This window comes from Gorilla gorilla, chromosome 13, assembly GCF_029281585.2.
Source record: "Gorilla gorilla gorilla isolate KB3781 chromosome 13, NHGRI_mGorGor1-v2.1_pri, whole genome shotgun sequence".
Classification (NCBI taxonomy): Eukaryota; Metazoa; Chordata; class Mammalia; order Primates; family Hominidae; genus Gorilla; species Gorilla gorilla.
The window spans coordinates 104,688,376-104,704,031 of NC_073237.2; the positions used below are offsets into that span (position 1 = coordinate 104,688,376).

Sequence of the window (15,656 nt, forward strand, 5' to 3'; positions counted from 1 at the left end):
GGTAAGAAGACACTTAACTTACGTGCACACTGAAAACCTGATCTGCCTTGAAGACGAAATGGGAAGTTTGTGGTTGAGCACATTTATTTCTGAACTTAATGACATGGAGAACCACAAGGCTACCCACAGTATCAATTTTTCATAAAAAAGGAGAAAGGCTATTGAGTCAAATGTTCCAAGAGTGGCTGATGCAGGGAATGGTATATTTATAGCCTGGATACACTGACAAGAATGGCTTGCTCAGTGGAGAAAAGTAATAAGAGCTACTATTATTGAACACTTGCTTTGCATTCTTTCTGTTCTCACACTCACTCAGAAGGGTTTTATATTTACAGATAAAGACATCAAAGCTCAGAGGTGCTAGTTAACTTGAGCAAGTCACACAGCTTATTACATGGCAGAACCAGCATCCGTTCCACTGGCTGAGTGCAAATCCATGTCTTGTCTGCTATGTCACGCTGGCAATTGACATTTAAAATGGCTCTTTGAGCTCTTCAATGTAATTTCTTAAAGATTATTTCCATTGAGCCCTTTTACAAGTTTATGAGACAGAGGAATCATGATCTACATTTCACAGATTAAAAGTTGAAGCACAAAAAAATTAAGTCTTAATAATTAGTAACTAAGAACGAGTACCCAGGTTTTCTAACTTCTAATCAAGAGTTCTTTCCACTTAATAAGATGAAACACCTACTTTGGACTGAGTGTTTGTGTCTTACTCTTCAGATACTTAATGTTAGAGAGTTGTTATGTTTTTATATTATATAGATGATTTGCATATCTTTTAATGAAAGATTTTTTAATTATTTGAAAAGAGGGCTACAAAATAAAAAAAAATAAAACTTTCAGATTATTCTACTCATTAAAATAGCCATGCCTCTTTTAAGGTAGCCAGTAAAACTTGTCTATAACTAAGGTCTACTTATAATTTCAGAGATAAATTTAGTCTTTTGTGGCAAAGCAGTTGACAAGGAAAATAGGTCTGGGTAAAATACTTTTTTGTTTTTCAAAATAGTACAACCTAGTTTAGAAGCAACATAAGTTACCAAAGTGAAGCCACAAACTGGAATTTTTTTAAAGGTGGTATGGGGAGTGGGGACAATCAGTGGTTTCAACAGATTGATTTTTAGTGTTGGAGAATACATTTTTCTATGGTTTTACAGGTCAGACATTCCTGCAAATAGGGATGTAAAAAAGGCAACCATGAACACTAAAGAAATGAAATAAATTGTTATAATACTCTGGAGAAACACAGTTTCTCTATAGGCAGTTATGCCAGGAGAATGTCTTCTAACTTTCCTTAGAGTGTTTCCACTGAATTCATAGATTTTTCCCAAGTTGGAAGAAGCCATCTGTTCCACCCGCAGATACACATGCCACTTTCTTCTTTCATGTCAACCCTCAGACAACAGATGCCTGAAAGTCCAAATCCAATTTATTCTATAAAAAGGAACAGTTTTTATTCCCCTCATTTGATATGAAGGCAGTGCTTTGAAATCTCTTCCAGAGGGGAGGCAGAGGCTAGGGGTGGGCTGCTCCAGGCTTTGGAGGATGTAACAATCTCATGCAGGGGATCAACACTAAGGAAAACCCACAGGGGCCCTGGAAGCAGAAAGACTAGAAGATGGCAATATTAGGGTGGGGACAGGAAACAGCAATCTGATCATGAACTCTGCGCTAGGAAGATGGCAGAGAACAGGATGGAACTCCATTTTGGAAGATTCTTAACAACGATGATCACTGAAAGAAGAAATTGATAGAACTTGGGCATGGCTTCACAGTGAGTTCTGGAATCTAGACCTACAATTTCTTAAACATTGTCTATCCTTCCTCTTCTTGTCCCAGAGGTTGAAACAAGGTTGAAACTACAAGGGGAACTCAAGAAGCTCCCCAACTATAGTCCAGGAATGATTGCAGGGATAGGAAACCAGGCATATCATTGGACTGCAACAGAATCATGAAGCACCAAAAGGCGCCGTCTCCCTAAGTTGGCCTGACAAGGACATCGGCTGTGTGCTCAGCTGCAGAGAGCTGAAGAGAGTTTGCTGGGGTAGTAGACACACCCCAAGAGCATGGATACAGTCCCGTTGTTACAACAGATGTCTCTCACTGCACACACGCTAGAGGCTAGGAATGGTTCCAAGCCCTTCCCCTGTACTAATTCACTCCATCTTCGCCCTATGAATATGAAGTACTACTATTATTCCCATTTTTCAGATGAGAAAACTGAGGCCCAGAGAGAATGAGTAACTTGCCTTATAGCTACTCACTAGATCACAAAGCTAAAAAGTGACAAAGCCAGGGTGGGAATCCATTTTGGTAGACAGAATAATGGGCTCCCAAAGATATCTATGACTGAGTCCCCAGAATCTATGAATATGTTATCTTTTATGGCAAGAGTAACTTTGCTGATGTGACTAAATTATGGATCCTGAGATGGGAAGAGTATCCTGGATTATTTAAGTGGATCCAATGTAATCACAGGGGTCCTTATAAGAGAAACAAGAAAGTCAGAGTCAGTAATATGAGAAGTGATGTCAGAAGCAAGAAGTTGAGTGACAGAAGCAAGGGTTCATGAGTCAAGGAATGAATGCAGATGGTCTCTAGAAGCCGAAAAGGCAAGACAGATTGATTCTGCCATGAAGCCAATAGAAGGAATGCAGCCCTGACAACATCGTGATTTGAAACTTCTCACCTCCAGAACTGTGAGAGAATAAATGTGTGTTGTGTTGTTTTGAGCCACTAAGTTTGTGATAATTTGTTACAGCAGCCACAGGAAACTAACAGACGCAAGCATCCTAACCCCAGAGCCTTTATTCCTAATTATTCAATTATATTATCTTTCCAGTGTTAGATGTTAATATTTCTAGAAAATACTACATAAAAGGAGTTTCACATTGGTTTCAAGGTCTCTCTTGTTTAGCCCCATAGTGGCTGGTGTATGTAGGAATTTATTACTATATTAGATTGCTTGTGATGTACACAGATCTGATATTCATCTCATACATGCTAGTGAGACAGTAGCCATTGTTAAAATGTTGAACCTTTTTTTCAGTTGATAAATTGTCCCATAGATCCTTTCTGCTATTCTGGACACCTTGGTCCCTTCCTTGGGACCCCCCAGAACTTCCCATAGTCAAGCCCCTAAAGGGTTAAAGCTGTACAGGGAAAGGGTCCTCCCCAACTCAGCCCCAACTCCAAAGCCTGAGTCCACGCTAATGGTCAGTGGCCACGCCAAAGCAGATATTTAATATTTTGAACAAAACCCTAGGATACATACATGCTAATAATTCAGGATGCCCTAGAATTTTTACTTATGACTAGAGTTTAACAATATTTTTATTATCAATGAAAGGAAATAAGCCTTTTTAGCAAAATAACTTTCTACAGAGCGCAACAGTTAAACTCTCAGAAGCCCAGATCTTGGCCTCTAAACTCCACACTTGAATCATGATGTCCTCAACTGAAAAGCGGCCACTCCCAACAAGCCATATCAGTGAATTCCTCAAAGGTTTGACTTCATTATGTGTCTCTTTTTCAAGTGAAACTATGTGGGCATCACACCCCTTATTCTGTCTTCTTAACTAGGACAAGAGAACTTTAAAATCAGATAAGTACACTGTGTATAAAGTATTATGAAATGTCATTAACAACTTTTTCCTCTGACATCTCTGGCTTCACTGAAAAGGAATTTCACGTCCACTCATGCCTCATATTCTTAGTCTCCACTGAATAATATAACTGGGTGAATCACTGTTTTCCTCAGAAGATGCATGCCGGGCTATAGCCTGAAACTCCGTTCAACTGATGATAAGCCTAAGCTGTGAAAAGAATCCTTTCAGGAAAAACTATTAAGGGATTATGTCACTATCCCTCACTCTCCGAAATATGTATCATAGAAGGTTATGGTGTGCTGGTAAATAGGATGGAGTACCAGGCTTTGGAGTTATACCAACTTCAGACCATCCCTTGCTTCCCTACTACCAACAGTGTGACCTTCACAAGTTAGTTGACTTCTAAAATCTGTCACTAGAAAATGAAGTAATCATTTTCTTCTTGCACTTTGGTCAAGAGAACTAAATGAAATAATGTATTAACGTGCCTACCATAACACAAGTGACCTACAGCCTATCAATCCCTGTTAGTTCACTTCCCAGGGTGTTCATGTGAGACATAAGTGAGAGGCCTAGGTGCTAGCCCAGTACTTTCCAAATTGCTAAATGATGTTTTTGAACGATAAAGTATCAAACCCATCTCTCCTTGATAACTAAGCATGCTTTGCTTTATAGTACCAAGCAAAAGGAGGAAAACCCATGCATAGGACAAAGGACTTGTAAAAATTTTTTTTTGAACCCAAACTAAGCGCAAGCATGTTTTGCTTGTAAGAAGAGGAGAACTATGCAATGGAGAACTTCAGGCAGAGATCAAGTCAAGTATAATTAAAATCTCCCAAAAGCTGTATACAGTGGTCATCCTGAAGGTGGAGACCACCATCCTTCTTTGCCTACTAATCAACCTTCTGCTTTTCCATCAACGATTTTTTCTATTTTCCATAAGTTCTAGAAAAGGAATTTAGAGGCCCAAAGTTGCCACTTTTGCCACTTCCAAGTAAGACTTTTAGAAGGGTGGTCATAGCTCTGGGATTCTGTTTCTTCCTTTCTCCAGGCACACTACATGGATAAGATGAAAGAACAGCCGCTTTGCAAAAAGATGGGGAACTGGAACCAGCCATGACCCCCAAAATAGACAAGAAGATACAGAGACTCTATTTTTCTACCCAATAGCCCAGAGGAGAAACTCTTCAATTAATAACACTTTTGATACAAAGCCAGACTGCCCAAGATGACTGCCTAAAAATACACAAAAATCTAGGAAAAACAAGCTCTCCATCCTGGAGGGAATGTCAATGGAAAATAGTTGCTAGGCTTTTCCAGTTACCAGTAATAAAAGAAAAATAGGCTCCCCATTATGAATCCAGTGCTGGAGGGCTCGTCAGCTGGTTCTGAGCCAGCTTTGGTATTTTCTGAGTGCGTTACAAATTACAGGAACAAAATGTGGACTTTTCACTCTAACCATGTTTTCTAAGGCCAGACAATTTATTATTAGGTTTACTTCCTAATGGTCTATAGCTGGAAAAGATGTCTCCACGTATGGATAATATTTATAAGCTTTTAAAGCACACATATTCTTATTATGAACAGCAATTACACAATGTGCACAGATTTTAAATGAAAGAATTAAGAGAAATTCAAACAGAAATTAATAGGACATGAATCCCTTCATTATTAAGCATTATAATATGCATAAATATTTGTTGAACTACGTGATTTTTAAAAAATAAGGACTGAGCAGGAAGTATTAATCTCAAAATGCAACCTACATACATATTCTGCATTTCACTTCCTCATAGAGATGTCTTCAAGGGATCTCTATGCCTCCAGTTATTATTAGGGTAGCTACAACAAACATCTGTTAAGAAGGCTTCTGCCCATTTAGTTAGTTGTGTATTGCTTTTCTCTGCTAGCAGATTGTGAAGTCTCTTGAAAGTAGGGTCTTATCTTACTCATCTTTGTCCTAATCCTTAATACAGTGTCCAACTTATAGGAGATTTTTAAAAATGTTTGTTGAAGGAATTCCTCTTGTGTGAGCTGCAGGTGAAGGCATTTTCCACTGTGTTTCTCATGAAGTCATATAAATATCCATAGAGTTAATTTCCCTTAATGTTATGAGGGAAAAAAGTCTTCTGGAGTGTTCTCTTTCTTTATGTAATAACAGCAATATAGCACATTGTGTTTCTCTTTTCTACTGGGATCTCAGGATGCTCAAGGACAAGTTTTAAGCTCAACTGTAGTCTTCCTCATTGCCTAGAATTTCTGATACGAAAACTTCCCACCTTACTTTCTCTTTTTTCTGGCTGTTCATCTTTTATGCTTGTTTTATGTTAACGTTATTTTAAGCCGCCTCAAATCCTTGACAGAAGAAAATAGGAACTGAGTAAAAAATAATAAATGAATAAAGAACTAAGACAAGAAGTTAGTAAAAATTTCTTCCCAATGACTTCTTATATATGCTGCAGAAATATCCTCAAAATGTTATTACGTTATATCCATGAATATTTCATAAGTTTCAATAGAAATAAGCAGAGCAAACACAGGGTGATATCGAGGAAAAGACTGCTGGACTGGAAAACCAGCAGTACAGGTTAAAGTTCAGTCCCTGTCCTTCACTAAGTGTGTGACCTTGAACGAGACACCTACATTTGTGAACTTCAGTCTCATCTCATAAATAGACTTCATTTATTCTTTCACCAGACATTTACTGAGTCCTTACTTACAACAGGGATAGTGGTAGGTGCTATAGATGTCAAGTAAATAAAACAAGCGCCATGCAATCAAGTTAGTGCACAGTCTAGTAAGAGAGACAGAAAAGCAAACAGATTACAGCAAAATGTGATCACAGCCACACATAAGGTATTGGAGCAACACAGAAGGGAGATGTCTACATCAGCCTGGAGACTTCCAGAGGATTTGAAAGGAGGCAGTGGTTGTGCTGATTTTTAAAGTTGACTGGGAATTAAGTAGATGAAAAATGGGGCAGGGGAGGGGAAACAGGGCATTCCAGGACTCAAGAAGCGCACGTGTGAAACCACAGAGACAAAGAACACCATGACAAGTTGGGGGAACTAAAAATTGTTGGAAGATAATAAAATACATGTCCTGTCTACCTCCCAGGGTGATTTTAAGGATCAGTTGAGGGGATGTATACATTGAAAGTGCTTTGTAAACTGTAAAGCAACATACATGTATTCAAATGTTAAAGATTATTATAAGACACTTGTTTTTTTCCCCCTGCAAATTAGAAACATTTGCTGAAGTAAACACTGTTGATGCATTAGCTGTCAGGATAGTGTATTATATTTGGAAAACATTTGCCAATGCCTGTTCAGTTTTTGAATTTCCAGTCACATGTGTTTTTTGTTTGAGCAAATGCATCAAGTAATAATGGATTTATTGTTAATTGTGCAACGTTGGAGCTTCAAGGTTTAAGTAATCTCCATTTCGTGTTGACTTTATTCCATGTTGACTGTAGAAGTTTGCAGTCTTTATTGATTAATGAAAAGTGATAACTGAGCACTATTACCACCTTGTATTGATCAAACTTTTATCAGAAGAAATTCAGGATTCTGCACGTAGACAAGTGTGCCAATAAAAGCAAATTCCCTCCGAGAAAAAGGAGGGAAAGAGGTGTGGTTATCTCCACTTAAAACAGCTTTCCAAAGAGCTCCAATGGAGCTCAGATTCAAATACAAACTTCCCTATTTAACACTTCAAAAATGAAATACTTCCTTCCGAGGAGCATTCTCCCCTGGTTAGAAAAACCAACAAAAAGCATTTGGGATAGAAAAATTGGGACGGATAACTCATGTTCAAAATTCTTGACATTCATACACTATCAGTCATTGGAAGGTTTGAATCACTATGTTTAAAAAGTGCTTTCACTTTTCCCCTCCTGCCTGTAGGAGGAAGATATGAGACAGAGAAGGATAATAGAAATTTTTTTTTTTTCATGTTGCAAACAACTTGTCTGGGCTCTAACTTTTCATATTAAACCCTCAGAAAGAACTGTTGTGTCCTGCCCCCGCTCCTCCTTGCAAAAGAGAAACGCTTCTAGTCTTGGAAGATCTGTATTTGTCATGAATTTTATTTTGAGTCATGATTAAGCCACTTATTAGCAATATTGGTCATCAAGGTCTCATACAGCACATGGATGAACTAAGTAATTTGTACATTTATGTCCTTTTGTGTAAAGGAAAACTTATCAAAGCTGGACAGGACCTGAAAAGTTATTCTGTATGGCACTACATTTTATGGATGAGAAAATTTAAGAGAAACGTAAGCTAATTTGTTTAAAGCCAGGCAGTGAATACATGGCACAGTTGGGATTAGGAGCCTCCAGGGCGGTTCTCCCACACCTACCTCGCTGTGGATAGAGGCTGACATCCAGGGAAAAGACTTGGGAATTGCAGCTGCTTGGGGTGAGTGGCCTCAGGCAAGCAGCCCACCTGCTGCCACTCAATCTCACCACTCACCGGGGCTGTCAAGTCCCTTCTTCCAAAGACTAGTGTCCAGAGGACTGGTCCACAATGCCCCTGAAGCAGGTGGCCCCTGCTAGGTGAATTGAGTGCTGTTACAGCTTTGGCAGAGTTCCCAGGCAAGCAACAGCCCCTGCTGTGCCTTGACAAGAGAGGTGGCTGAACCTCCGGACAAAATGACTTGCTTTAGAGACAAGCAGGGAAAATATGATTTGCTGTAGAATTCCTGTTAGTCCAGTCAGCTCCCATCCTCTTGAGAAACCGGATTTGTAGGCACATGCACTGGCCAATGAGTCAGCCCTTAAAAAGTCATTCATAATTTATGTATAAACAAGAATAGCTTTTGTTTCAGGGAATTTGGGAGGTTTTTGTAGCCTGCTTTCTTCCAGTACCATTTTTGAAGAACTGTTCCTGTCTCAAGGCTGTTCCTATAGGCCTATAAATACTTTGATGTTCAGACATCTGGAACTTATATTTGGTGTTGACTAATGAGCGTTATTATTTTATTATGTATTTATATATGATCTGAAAGAAATCTGAGGTTATATGCCACATAACTCTGTATACACACTGAACAATGACAAATTCTTTTTACCCATTACACTTATGATTTATTACTTGGGCAGAAGAGGTTCTGAGTCATGCAACTGACATATAATTGTGTTTTGCAAGATAGTAATGGGATAGAGAGAATGTAAAATTGCCCTTCACATATATTGTTAAAATAATTTGTAAGTGGACAAAATGGACTCCAGAGATATTATTTCTCTCATTTAAAAAATATCAAAGGATAGCCAATATGGCAACAAACCCCTGCTCTCCTTTTGAATGGGTAAAGAACAGCCTTGGTCTTAGAAATACATGCGGGTATGTTTGAAAGGGTAATAAACAATGCATAATGGAATTGACATCAAAGAACTCCTCTTGGAGAACCAGACCTAGTTCAAAGTCGAATGCTCGATACTCAGTTTGCCTTGGTACCAATAAGCTACAGGTAAACACTGTAAGATCAAAGGCAAAGGTGGGTGTATGGAGGGGCATGTGATGACATTACTTTCTCAGCAAAGCATTTCCCTCCAGGGACACTGGAGACGGTACCTTGTAACAGCCTCTGTTGTACATTCAGGAATTTATTTTAAAGGAGTGTCAGAGATATTTTAGTCTTTAAGAATTGCAGCTCAAAGACCATTGAACAAGAGGCACGCTGAAGGTGGCATGCACTGAGGGAAGAGGATACTGGGAAGGAAAGGAATAAATGGCCCCATTATGGGCCATACCAATCCTGCCTGCTTTCTTCTCCCTCCCACAAGCAGCATCAGTGTAAACTGGTTTGGCCCATCAGCAGGCCCTCTGGCCCTTCATGGAAGAATGAGTCCTCTGTGCATGCAGGCAGAGCAGTTGCCAACAAAGGCCCATTGCAATGTTTGAAACCCCGAACTTGCTGCTGAATCAAAGCATTTCCAGAGGCTGAAGCTGTGAACAGGATAGGCCATCAACAGTGAGAGGAACTCTGTGCAGCTCCCCTAGAGAATCTTTAAAATTGACTTATCTGTTTGCTGACAGTCCCCAGTTTCAATGCCACAGTGTGGGCAGTATTCATTTAAAGTCATTCCCCAGAGTTCTGTTAAATCATACTGAACTGCATTTCAGGGTCCTTGTCTAGGAACCAGCTGACTGCATAGCAGAAGAAAAGTAAAAAAGAACCCAATTGATCCGACAACAGAAAAGGAAAAAGTCCTGAAAACAAACAAACAAAAAAAATCAAAACATGCTTTAAAGAATGTCATAGGTAGCTTGATGGGGATGGCATTAAATCTATAAATTACTTTGGGTAGTATGGCCATTTTCACGATATTGATTCTTCCTATCCATGAGCATGGAATGTTCTTCCATTTGTTTGTGTCCTCTTTTATTTCGTTGAGCAGTGGTTTGTAGTTCTCCTTGAAGAGGTCCTTCACATCCCTTGTAAATTGGATTCCTAGCTATTTTATTCTCTTTGAAGCAATTGTGAATGGGAGTTCACTCATGACTTGGCTCTCTATTTGTCTGTTATTGGTGTATAAGAATGCTTCTGATTTTTTCACACTGATTTTGTATCCTGAGACTGCTGAAGTTGCTTATCAGCTTAAGGAGATTTTGGGCTGAGATGATGGGGTTTTCTAGATATACAATCATGTCATCTGCAAACAGGGACAATTTGAATTCCTCATCCCCATCAAGCTACAAATGACTTTCTTCACAGAATTGGAAAAAAAACACTTATAAGTTCATATGGAAACAAAAAAGAGCCCTCATTGCCAAGTCAATCCTAAGCCAAAAGAACAAAGCTGGAGGCATCACACTACCTGACTTCAAACTATACTACAAGGCTACAGTAACCAAAACAGCATGGTACTGGTACCAAAACAGAGATACAGACCAATGGAACAGAACAGAGCCCTCAGAAGTAATACCACACATCTACAACCATCTGATCTTTGACAAACCTGAGAAAAACAAGAAATGGGGAGATGATTCCCTATTTAATAAATGATGCTGGGAAAACTGGCTAGCCATATGGAGAAAGCTGAAACTGGATCCCTTCCTTACACCTTATACAAAAATTAATTCGAGATGGATGAAAGACTTAAATGTTAGACCTAAAACCATAAAAACCCTAGAAGAAAACCTAGGCAATACCATTCAGGACAGAGGCATGGACAAGGACTTCATGTCTAAAACACCAAAAGCAATGGCAACAAAAGCCAAAATTGACAAATGGGATCTAATTAAACTAAAGAGCTTCTGCACAGCAAAAGAAACTACCATCAGAGTGAACAGGCAACCTACAGAATGGGAGAGAATTTTTGCAATCTACTCATCAGACAAAGGGCTAATATCCAGAATCTACAAAGAACTCAAAACAAATTTACAAGAAAAAAACAAACAACCCCATCACCAAGTGGGTGAAGGATATGAACAGACACTTCTCAAAAGAAGACATTTATGCAGCCAAAAGACACAAGAAAAAATGCTCATCATCACTGGCCATCAGAGAGGTGCAAATCAAAACTACAATGAGATACCATCTCACACCAGTTAGAATGGTGATCATTAAAAAGTCAGGAAACAACAGGTGCTGGGATGTGGAGAAACAGGAACACTTTTACACTGTTGGTGGGACTGTAAACTAGTTCAACCATTGTGGAAGACAGTGTGGCAATTCCTCAGGATCTAGAACTAGAAATACCATTTGACCCAGCAATCCCATTACTGGGTATATACCCAAAGGATTATAAATCATGCTGCTATAAAGACACATGCACATGTATGTTTACTGTGGCACTATTCACAATAGCAAAGACTTGGAACCAACCCAAATGTCCATGAATGATAGACTGGATTAAGAAAATGTGGCACACATACACCATGGAATACTATGCAGCCATAAAAAATGATGAGGTCATGTCCTTTGTAGGGACATGGATGAAGCTGGAAACCACCATTCTCAGCAAACTATCGCAAGGACAAAAAAACCAAACACCGCATGTTCTCACTCATAGGTGGGAATTGAACAATGAAAACACTTCGACACAGGAAGGCAAACATCACACACCAGGGCCTATTGCGGGGTGGGGGTGGGGGGAGGGATAGCATTAGGAGATACGCCTAATGTAAGTCATGAGTTGATGGGTGCAGCACACGAACATGGCACATGTATACATATGTAACAAACCTGCACATTGTGCACATGTACCCTAGAACTTAAAGTATAATAAAAAATATATTTTAAAAAGTCATAAAATGAAGCAATATTTTCAGTCTCTTCCCATACACACACCTTTTTGATTACTTCATTTTATTGTCCATGATAAAGAGACTAAACTTTTACTCAGGAGCCCAAACTTTAGAAGAAATGTTAGCCTTAATTTAAATGCCTGAGATGAAGGGATAAGACTTTTAGACTATGCTTAGATTGCATGAAAATTATCTGTCCTATATATTTTACATGTGTCACAATATTTTCCTTTGACTGTCTTCCAATGAATATATTTCTTGTCCAAAGAATTATGCGAGGGTTAGTCGACTAGAAGTAAACAAGAACTAGATACACTGAAAGTAAACAGAGCAACAGACTCATGAGAAGCATGAACCAACCTCATTATACATGATGGAAAATGGATGATGTCAGATGGTGCCACTGATTGCCTTGTACCTCCCCAAAATGTTCTCTTCCAGAAGAGTTACTCATATCCCAGTGCCTAAGCTAGTACCAGCTAAGCAAGTCAATACAGCAAGTCATCTTCCCTATCACCCTTTCCACTTTACTACAGTATGCCAGGCCTTGGGATTATGCCATATGCTTCCAATCTGGATAAATATGATAAATTTGGAGCTCTAATGAAACTATAGCTGAATTCCAACTCCCTCATTCCAGGGCACCTGCCTAGCTCCATAGTTTAACACTCCTGTTTCCATTGTTCTACATTAGCCCTGCCCTTAACATTGTGCTTTTACTTCCCATCATCCATCACTTGACATGGTTGAATTAGAGTTGCCCAACCCTAGATGTCCCTCCTTCTGGTGAGACATTGGGACCCTACATGACTTTGCTCAGGCCATTTTTATGGGACTATATCCCAGTTCATTTTCCCCAAACTTCGCAGAGCTCCTATTTTGCTGCTTCCCAGTCTCATCCCTAAATAGTGGTCACTGCTTGGATTCCCAGATGCTGGATGGCCTTGGGATAACCCTCCAGTACCAACTGCTTCCAGAAATTGCCCTGGAATACTGGACCCAGAGGTGCTCTCGACGGACTGCTCTTGGCATCTCTAATGTCAGTCATGCACCTGGGTCTACCTTCAGCACTGGAGAGTATGTCTTTGCCCAGCCCTGGCTCCTTTCCCCTCTGCATATGTGGTGTTGCCAGACTTGACTCATGATGCATTAGGTAAGAGCCATCCTGAGCGATGACAGTGAATTATCATTGACAAAGAAAACAAGGCTTCGTTAGAATTATTTTCATTGCCCTCATTTCATTGTCAATAATGATGATGATCAGCATGCCAGTCAATCATAAGCCCTGCAAAAGATGAGTCTTCGCTTTAAATGAGGAAAGGAAGGCATTACACACATTTTGAGAACGTATTTTACACAAAAAAATGGGAGAGAAAAAAATGTGCAACAAGCTGTCTGACACAGGGTGGCGGTAAGATGCATTCATGTATTCATTCAAGAGATATTGGCCGGGCATGATGGTTCACACCTGTAATCCCAGCAGTTTGGAAGGCCGAGGCAGGCGGATCATGAGGTCAGGAGATCGAGACCATCCCGGCTAACATGGTGAAACCCCATCTCTACTAAAAATACAAAAAATTAGCCGGGCGTGGTGGCGGGCGCCGGTAGTCCCAGCTACTCGGGAGGCTGAGACAGGAGAATGGCGTGAACCCGGGAGGCGGAGCTTGCAGTGAGCCGAGATCACGCCACTGCACTCCAGCCTGGGCGACAGAGCAAGACTCCGTCTCAAGACAAAAAAAAAAAAAAAGAGAGAGAGAGAGACAGAGCTATTTACTGAGTATTTTCTATGTGCCTGTTCTAAGTACTGGGGATATAGAAATAAACAAAACCATTTAAAACCCCTGCTCTCATGGAACTCACATTCAGAAAACAGCTCTGCGACCCTGTCATTCTACCTTTCTGAACTATGTTTTCCTTATCTGCAAAGTAAGAGCTTTGATATAAAAAGAAAGAAGTCTCTTTAAACTCAAACACTCTGTGCTTCTCTAAAAATGCTAGTTAAATATGTACAGACCATGTATCATGCCAACATACAAAACACCTGCCTGAATGGATGTCAAGGAAAGATGGTGATAAAACTCAATTTGATGCAGTAATATTCACTGAGCACCTACTAGGTGCCAGTAAGAGTGAGAAATACAAAGATAGATGAATCACACATGTGCCATCTCTTAGCACCTCAATGCTTAGTGAGACAGGCAGGCATATAAAATTAATTATGTTTAAAAAATTGGTTCTGATAAATTCCACTTCTCCATTATTGGCAACTTACAGAGTATACAAAAATCAAAGAATATAAAAATAACCAGAAATACAATCAACCAGAGATTGTCATGCTTAATAACTTGGTGAACTTCTTTCAGATGACTCTGTGTATGTACCCATAAATTCCGTGTATATTCTTTTCTTTCAACTGGAAAATACAGATGTTTAAAATACTGCTTTTTCCCTAAGTACATGTCATGGACCTCTTCCCTTGGCAATATATGAATTTACATCATCATTTAATTGCTGTAAAATACCCCATTATTTGTCTATACCATAATGTATTTAGTCAGCTCCCTATTGATCGGCATTGTATTCTAATTTTTCTATATTAACAACAAGAATGCTGCAACAGATATTCTAATGTTTGCTTTTTAAAACTTATTTCTGCCAATACTGCTTTCAAATATCCATAAGTAGAATATGTTTATCAGTGTATATTTACATTTTACATCTTGAATTATTGTTTTCTGCCAAGTCACTTTCAGTAATCATATAGGAAATTATCTCATTTACCCACACTCATTATCTTTGCTATGTTTTGTTTCTGAACCTGTTTAATCTTTGCCAATCCGATGGGTGAAATACATACTGAGTTTTGTTTTCATTAACTTCTCTTTGACTATCAGTGGAGTTGAAAATCTTCATATATATTCATTGGCTATTAGTATTTCTTTATTTGTAAATTGGCTACTTATGTCCTTTGCCATTACTCTTTTATCTGTATAAACTTTTAAAAACTCATTTGTTAATAGTTATTTGTATATTAGAAATATTACTCCTTGTGCTATCACAGGTGCTACAAATATTTTCCAGTGGAGGGTTTACCTTTTAAGATTGTTTTTAGGCCAAGTACGGTGGCTCACACCTGTATTCCTAGCACTTTGGGAGTGGGAGGCCAAGGCATGAGGATCACGTGAGCCCAGGAGTTTGAGGCCAGCCTGGGCAGCAGAGCAAGATCTGGCCTCTATAAGAAAAAGAAAAAGAAGAAGAGGAAGAGGAAGAGGAAGAGGAGGAAGAGGAGGAGGAGGAGGAAGAGGAAGAGGAAGAAGAAGAAGAAATTGTTTTTAGCTACACAAAAGACTTTCCTTAATTATTGAAAATTTCAAACAAACATACCTTAAAAAAGGAGAGAATAATATAAGTAAACCCCTGCCCCCCGTGCCCATCACCCACCTTCAAAAGTTATTAATTCAGGGACAATGTTGTTTTCAGTTACAAACCTCCTGTCTTCCAACTTTTTGTTCTTTTGAAGCAAATCCCAGACATCCTATTATTACATCTACAAATACTTCAGTAGGTATTTCTAAAAGATAGTCTTCAGAGGTTTCTGTTTTCTAATGTCATCAAATTTTTAAAATCAATTTATTTTATTTTGGATTTTGGTTTTTGGGATATATTCAAGGTCAAATTATTTTTAAAATATATTTACAATTTTTCAGGTATTGTCTTGTTTTTAATATTTAAATATTTAATCTTTTTCAAAATTACTGTGGGACAAGAAGCAAGATGGGGACATAGT

General features: G+C 39.0%; 1 long non-coding RNA gene across 1 annotated transcript in view; it reads right to left on the reverse strand.

The window, feature by feature from the left end:
- LOC129524555 (uncharacterized) overlaps window positions 1–8,280 on the reverse strand; it is a 137,201-nt gene extending 128,921 nt beyond the window's left edge. The window contains exon 1 of the long non-coding RNA XR_008668355.2: window positions 7,977–8,280. This is a non-coding gene — a long non-coding RNA (uncharacterized lncRNA). The remainder of the gene's footprint in view (window positions 1–7,976) is intronic.
- Window positions 8,281–15,656: the final 7,376 nt, after the last annotated feature.